Source organism: Ovis aries, chromosome 2, assembly GCF_016772045.2.
Source record: "Ovis aries strain OAR_USU_Benz2616 breed Rambouillet chromosome 2, ARS-UI_Ramb_v3.0, whole genome shotgun sequence".
Classification (NCBI taxonomy): domain Eukaryota; kingdom Metazoa; phylum Chordata; class Mammalia; order Artiodactyla; family Bovidae; genus Ovis; species Ovis aries.
This window is the reverse complement of record NC_056055.1, coordinates 190,905,452-190,913,774: the sequence shown is the minus strand read 5'-3', so window position 1 is coordinate 190,913,774 and position 8,323 is coordinate 190,905,452. Positions and strand designations below refer to the sequence as shown.

The 8,323-nt window shown below is 38.4% G+C and overlaps 1 pseudogene; it reads right to left on the bottom strand.

The window, feature by feature from the left end:
* Window positions 1-353: 353 nt before the first annotated feature.
* On the bottom strand, window positions 354-1,023 carry LOC101122086 (sentrin-specific protease 8-like; annotated as a pseudogene).
* Between the last annotated feature and the right edge of the window lie 7,300 nt (window positions 1,024-8,323).

Sequence of the window (8,323 nt, the reverse complement as noted above, 5' to 3'; positions counted from 1 at the left end):
GGCTGTGCAATAAGTTTTTTGGTTTCTCTATGATTTTCTTCTTTCTTCTAGACTTCACATATTCTTAATTTGTTTTACAGATTATTTTTTTTTCCTGTTTGCAATAAACCAATGTGGATAAGAGAGCCCAAAAGGGAATTAATCAGTTTTGGGGATTAATATTGCTCTGAAATTAGGATTAAAGTAAAACTTTTCTTTAAGATAATACAGAGGACAACATTCTCTGAGGATACAGTAAGTATTCTAAGCTTTCCTCTCCCAGGCATCTTCCCTCAGGCACTGAGACTGCAGCCATCCAATACATGGGGACAGGCAGAAAGAAGAGACTTCAAAAATCAATTATAACTCAATAGCTAATTTTTAACACGTCTGGCAATGAGATATTTCCATTCTTCTCTCTTCTTTGTGGTTTATGTAGGAGTGAGTAGCTGCAGTAGTGATCCTGGCTGTTGTCCAAAGAAGTTCTGACACAAGGCCTCAGTGTTACATATCACGTACATCCCACAGTCATAGCAGTTTTGTTGAGCAGGGGCTTTCTCTGCCACAAAGGTCAGTTCATTTCCTTTTCTGCCTAAGAAAGTTTCTAGTTTCTCTGCTACCTTCTTTGCATGGAATGATTTACTACTACCATGAGAATCATAATGAAAAAAAGCCATTTTTATGTTATAGATAAACCAACAAGCTCCAGTAGGCTTCCCTAGCTGTGTGTGTGGAATTATCATTGATAGCTAAAAATATAACTCTCTTGTTTGGGAGGTCCAATGGCTCAAGAAACATGGCCATCCCTGCTGGGTTGCCAGTGCACTTGATGAACTGAGTAACTTCGGGGCTGATGAAACAGACATGGTCAATGCAGTCATGAAATTGACTGTTGGCAAAGTACTCAAAGGTAAAACCAATATCATGGTCATTGAGTCAGCTTGGAGGATACAGCAGTGAGACATCTAATTGCCACAGTACACTGTCCATGTAACTCAAGACTACTGGATCCATCTTGTACTTACTAGGGGTGTTCAGAAATTCCAGAAGCTGCCTTGGACCTCACCACCACTTCTAGCGTCCAAGCAGCTCTGTACAGGCTGGAAAAGTAACTAGAATTTTTATTAGGAATTCTATAATATTCAGACCATTGATAGAAACAGTTCTCATGATGAATATTTTCACTTGATCTTCATTATATTTTTCACATAGCTTTGCCCAGTTGACGACAAGCTTTTGCAGGTTAAGCATTGCGTTCTGTTTTATTTCTAGCTTGAACTAAGGTAAAAACCCTGCCTAATGCATAGCAGGGGAGCTTAATGACATGGAACATAAATAGTGAGGAAGTATCCTCCCCCACCAAAGACATAAGATTTTAATTTAGCATTGTTTTCAGTCAAAACTCTAATGGAGAATTAAGATTGCAACTTGTTGAAACATCTTAGAAAATACATACAAATGTATTGCCAAATATATGCCTAAAATTAAAGGAAGTGTGTGTTTAATTTTGTCCTTTCAAAAAAAAGAAGAAGAAAAAAAAAAAGAGAGGAGAAAAGGAAAATTTTTAAAGTTGTTAGGGAAAACAAAAACAAAAACCTGTTTACTCAAGTTCACTCTGTCTTGATTTTCTAGAATAAGTCAGACCAAAACAAAGAAAAAAAGAAGCTACTTAAATATTTACCCTTGGAATTTATTAGTTCTAAAATAGGCTGATATATTGGGTTAGTCAGAAAGTTGTTTCCTGTATCACTTCATGGAAAATAGATGAGGAAATAATGGAAACAGTGACAGACTTTACCTTTTGGGGCTCCAAAACCACGGCAGATGGTGACTGCAACCATGAAATTAAAAGATACTTGCTCCTTGGAAGAAAAGCTGTGACCAACCTAGACAGCACATTAAAAAACAGAGATATTACCTTGCCAACAAAGGTCCATCTAGTCAAAGCTATGGTTTTTCCAAGAGTCATGTATGGATGTGAGCATTGGACTATAAAGAAAACTGAGCGCCAAAGAATTGATGCTTTTGAAATGTGGTGTTGGAGAAGACACTTGAGAGTCCCTTGAAATGCAAGGAGATCAAACCAGTCAATCCTAAAGGAAATCAATCCTGAATATTCATTGGAAGGACTGATGCTGAAGCTGAAACTCCAATATTTTGGCCACCTGATATGGAGAACTGACTCACTGGAAAAGACCCTGATGCTGGGAAAGATTGAAGGCAGGAGGAGAAGGGGATGACAGAGGATGATATGGTTGGATGGCATCACCAACTGTATGGACATGGCTTTGAGCTGCTGCGGCAGCTGGTTATGGACATGGAAGCCTGGCGTGCTGCAGTCCATGGGGTCACAAAGAGTCGGACATGACTGAGCAACTGAACTGAACTACGGAAAATTCTGAATGAAACTTTTGGCCAACCCAATACTTAGCTAGTTTAAGAATAATGCAAATTTATTAATGATAGTTAATAAATTAATTATACAAGTATTATTTTTATGGGGCTTACCAGGTGGTGCTAATGGTAAAGAATCTGTCTACCAATGAAGGAGACCTAGGGATGTGTGTTCAATCCCTGGGTCAGGAAGATTCATTCCTTGGAAGTGAAAATGGCAACTCACTCCAATATTCTTGCCTGGAAAATCCCATGAACAGAGGAGCCTGGTGGGCTACAGTTCATGGGGTCGCAAAGAGTCGTACACAACTGAGCACGCACACAATTGTTAGGGGAAGCCAAAGGCATTTTGGCATTAAGGTTATTAGTTTTTGAATTTGACATGATGGAATTTAAAAACTTGCCTTAAATTGCTTCCCCCCCCCCACCCCGAGACAGAATATTCAATGTCTGTTAAGAAAAAGACAGTGCAGTAATCATCCTTATAACAAAGGCAAAGAGATCTTAATGGGATGAAGTCAATTCAACCGCCAGAAAAGAGACTTGAAGTATCTGTTAAGATGAAGGCATGAGAGAAACTGGGAACCAAAACAAGGGTTGGAAAGATATCTATAGGACTAGTACCTATTCAGCTGGCAGTATACACCTCAGCAGATTTCTTTAAGATATAAAAAATTTGAGGATGCTTTTGAAAAGGACCAATGGATGAGGGTTAAATTAAAAAAAAAAAAAACGCTGTAAAGAGTAAATCATTTTTTACTCTCAAAACATTAGTAATTTCATGTGGTTCAACCTATAGTATAAGACAGAAAATGAAACAGATTTAAGAGAGCAATCTTTTTTCCTTAAAGGGTGGTGGATACATATACAAAACTGTTTTTATCATTCCTTATAAGTTGCAGGGCATGGGCATTTCAAAAAGAAGCATCTAAATTCATATATTGAATCAGTATGCTCTGCTTTCTGGGATCAGCAGCAAGGTTTGATCCTCCAAACAATTCTTCTTCATGCAGTATGCATATCGTGCATGAAAAATGAAGTCTCTGAACTTCCTCATGGGAGATCATTGTACCATTCACTAGTTCTCATTAAAATCTCTCTCGTCCTGATTCCTATCTTAAATTTTCCTTTCATTAATTTCTTCTATTATGTCCAGTCATGCCCAATTTTATGTGAATATGTGTGCACTGGTCTTGAAAAATAATCTCACCAGTTTTATTTTAGAGGAATATTTGATTATAACACTTGAGAAAGTGTAAGCCTGGTACTCATATTCAAGTGGCAGATTCATCTTAATGTTTAACACCTATTTGTCATTAAAAACTTTTTTTTTGGTTTTTAGTATGCTCAAATTTGGTTGTTAATTAAAATTTCATTGCATATATCTTGGGAACCTGCAATTCAAGAAGGCTGACGAAATGTAAATGATTTGATGTACATGTGAAAATAGGATAAGAGGTCAGACATAATTTATAATAATCACTGTTAATTATTGGGATTGTTCAATGAGTTATGAGAAAACTGGGGCCACTTTATTTACACATGTTAGAATAATATCAATGTTGATAAGCACAAGAATATGTTTTTATTGCTCCCATCTCTCAAAAATAACCATCTTTAAAATTATTTTTCATTATAGGTTATTGCAAGATATTGACTATAGTTTCCTGTGCAAGTGAAAGTCACTCAGTTGTGTCCGACTCTTTCAGACCCCATGGACCATATAGTCCCTGGAACTCTCCTGGCCAGAATACTGGAGTATGTTGCTGCTGCTACTGCTAAGTCGCTTCAGTCGTGTCCAACTCTGTGCGGCCCCATAGATGGCAGCCCACCAGGCTGCCCCGTCCCTGGGATTCTCCAGGCAAGAACACTGGAGTGGGTTGCCATTTCCTTCTCCAATGCATGAAAGTGAAAAGTGAAAGTGAAGTCACTCAGTCGTGTCCAACTCTTAGCGACCCCATGGACTGCGGCCCACCAGGCTCCTCCATCCATGGGATTTTCCAGGCAAGAGTGCTGGAGTGGGGTGCCATTGCCTTCTCTGACTGGAGTATGTAGCCTTTCCCTTCTCCAGGGGATCTTCCCAACCCAGGGATCGAACCCAGGTCTCCTGCATTACAGGCAGATTCTTTACCAACTGAGCCACAAGGGAAGCCCTGTGCTATACAGTAAACCTTTGTTGCTTGCTGCATATCTATGTTTTTTAACTAGAAATGCAGCATTCTATTTATATTAAGTCAAACAAGTGGAATGAAAATGTCATAAACATTTTAGCTGGGGAAAAATTCATGTTTTCTAAAATATATATTACATGTATTATTTACATATATGTATACAAAAGAGATGTTCTTGAGAAAGAACATTTAAAAAAAAGGAGATGGAAAAGTCGGAAAACATAAACTAGATAAAAAAATTTCAAGAATGATATATGTGTATTTGTATAACTGAATCACCTTGACGTGCACCTGAAATATTGTAAGTCAACTATACTTCAGTAAAATAGATATATTAAGAAAAAAATAGCTGTCTTTTTATCTCACTCTTTCTGGTTGCCACTCCATTTCTCTCCTTATCTTTCAGCAAAGTGTCTTCAAGTATATGTCCATACCTACTACCTCTAATTTTACTTCTGTGTTCTCTCTTGAAACCCCCTTAGTCAGGCAGTCATCTCTAGCAGTTCAGGGAAACTGTTTCTGTCAAGATGGGCATGGCCTTCACATTGCTAAATTCAGTGCTTACTCTCATTAGCAGTATTTGACACGACCCATCTTTTTCTCCCCACAGAAAAAATTTCTTCATTTAATTTTCAAGACGTGTTAATGGACTGCTCCCCCTCACCCTTCTGAAAAAAATTAGCTACATCTTTTCACTTTTCTTTTATCTCTTTTCACTAAATATTAGAATTCAAGACACAGGATTCAATTCATGTCTCTTCCCTGTCTCCTTTCTACACTCACCACTGAACCACAGATGATTTTATGACTCTAAATACAAGATATATGTTCATATTTTCCAGATGTATCTCTCCAATCCAGGTTTCTGCCTTGATGTCCAGACTCTTCTATAATATGTTTAAAACTGAGTTCATGTTATATCAATTCAGTTCAGTTCAGTCACTCAGTAGTGTCCAACTCTTTGCAACCCCATGAACCACAGCACTCCAGGCCTCCCTGTCCATCACCAACTCTCAGACTTTAACCAAATTCATGTCCATTGAATCAGCGATGCTATTCAACCATCGCATCCTCTGTCATCCCCTTCTCCTCCTTCCCTCAATCTTTTCTGGCATCAAGGTCTTTTCAAATGAATCAGCTCTTCACATCACGTGGACAAAATATTGGACTTTCAGCTTCAATATCAGTCCTTCCAATGAACACCCAGGACTGGTTGGATCTCCTTGCAGTCCAAGGGACTCTCAAGAGTCTTATCCAACACCACAGTTCAAAAGCATTAATTCTTCTGTGCTCAGCTTTCTTTATAGTCCAACTCTTACATTCTGTAGGAGATCAGTCCTGGGTGTTCATTGGAAGGACTGATGTTGAAGCTGAAACTCCAGTACATTGGCCACTTGATGCGAAGAGCTGACTCACTAGAAAAGACCCTGATGCTGGGAAGGATTGAGGGCAGGAGAAGAAGGGACAACAGAGGATGAGATGGTTGGAAGGCATCATTGACTCAATGGACATGGGTTTGGGCAGACTCCAGGAGTTGGTGATGGACAGGGAGGCCTGGCATGCTGCCATTCATGGGGTCACAAAGACTCAGACATGACTGAGCAACTAAACTGAACAGAACTCACATCCATACATGACTACTGGACAAACAATAGCCTTGAGTAGACAGATCTTTGTTGACAAAGTGATGTCTCTGCTTTTCAATATGCTGTCTAGGTTGATCATAACTTTTCTTCCAAAGAGTAAGAAAGAGTCTTTTAATTTCATGGCTGTAATCACCATCTGCAGTAATTTTGGAGCCCAAAAAATAAAGTCTGAAACTGTTTCCACTGTTTCCCCATCTATTTCCCATGAAGTGATGGGACCAGATGCCATGATCTTCGTTTTCTGAATGTTGAGCTTTAAGCCAACTTTTCACTCTCCTCTTTTCAATTTCATCAAGAGGCTCTTTAGTTCTTCTTCACTTTCTGCCATAAGGGTGGTGTCATCTGCATATCTGAGGTTTTTGATATTTCTCCTGGCAATCTTGATTCTAGCTTGTGCTTCCTCCAGCCCAGTGTTCCTCATGATGTACTCTGCATATAAGTTAAATAAGCAGGGTGATAATATACAGCCTTGACATACTCCTTTTCCTATTTGGAACCAGTCTGTTGTTCCATGTCTGGTTCTAACTTTTGCTTCCTGACCTGCCTACAGATTTGTCAAGAGGCAGGTCAGGTGGTCTGGGTGTTAACATCTCTTTCAGAATTTTTCACTGTTTATTGTGATCCACACAATCAAAGTCTTTGGTATAGTCAATAAAGCAGAAATAATGTTTTTCTGGAACTCTCTTGCTTTTTCCATGATCCAGTGGATGTTGGTAATTTTATCTCTGGTTCCTCTGCCTTTTCTAAAACCAGCTTGAACATCTGGAAGTTCATGTACACATACTGTTGAAGCCTGGCTTGAAGAATTTTGAACATTACTTTACATCCTCAAATGTGTCCTTCTCAGTCTTTTCAGTCAACCTTCTACAGTCATCCTTTGGTATCTGCAGAGGGTTGGTTCCAGGACACCCATGGATAATAAAATCCTTAAATCCTCAATTCCTTACATAAAATGTCATAGTACAGTGGGCTGTCTGTAACTCACTGAAGAATCACCCACCGGAGAACCAACTGTAATCAATTTTGACTCCAATTTCTGTAATATTCCACTTCTAAATATAACAGAAAAGTGCAAACCTGACTCCACGTTGGATCAATTCCTTAACATTTGTGCTCTGTTACCTATGCTTAGCCATGCTAGCTCGGCACCTTTTGTAAATGAACATTGTCTATAACTTGAAGTGTACAAGATAGCCCATTTTCAAGATTCTGACTTTTAAATGTATAACACTTTCATTGGTATACAGATAAAAAAGTTGTAGAACCTAGAATAATATTTATCTCCTTAGAGGTTTCTAGAAACATTGCAACCATACCCTCCTGGGCAGCTGCAGGAAAAACAGGATTCTGGCACCAAGATGTTTGCAACAACCAGCCACCCACACCCGCTTTGCCCCCCGCTCCCCTTTTAGTACAAAAGAAGCCTGGACTCTAACTTGGGTAAAATGAGTGTTTTGGAAACTTGTTCACCATTTCATTAGTCTTCTGCTTTTCTGAACAAAGTCACTATTCACTGCCCCAAGATCTGGTCTCTCAATTTATTGGTCTGTCATGTGGCAAGCAGTATAAGCTTGGACTTGAAAACACAAACTGTTAGCAAATTCTATAGGTTTACTTTAAAAATTTGTACAGATTGTGATGACTTATCATCAATTTCACTGCTCTCTCTGTGGTCCAAACCACCATTATCTGTATCTGGTTTGTTGTAAACAACTGTTTGCTATTGTCTGACCTTTCCATTTGTTCTCCTTAATCTATTTTTCAACACAGCAACCAGATCTAGCTTGTTAAAATATAAATCAGCTATTTTTCTTCTTTATTCAAAATCTTCAGATATTCTTCCTCCTTCATGGAATAAAAGCCAAAGTTTTAACCCAGATCATCAAAGCCTCATAAGGCTTCTTTCCCCACTTTTGTATCTCTCTTGTTTTTTCTCCTTAGACTGTCACTGATATGTTTGCCTCCTTCTCCATGAGAATAGATTTTTCTGCTGTTTTCACTGTCACAGTACACAGCATGATATTTAGTACATAATAGAAACTCAAGAATATTGATTGATTTGATTAAACTAATTGTCTATTATTGTTGTTATTATAAAAGAGTATCTAAGTCATAAGCTTATATCTACCATGA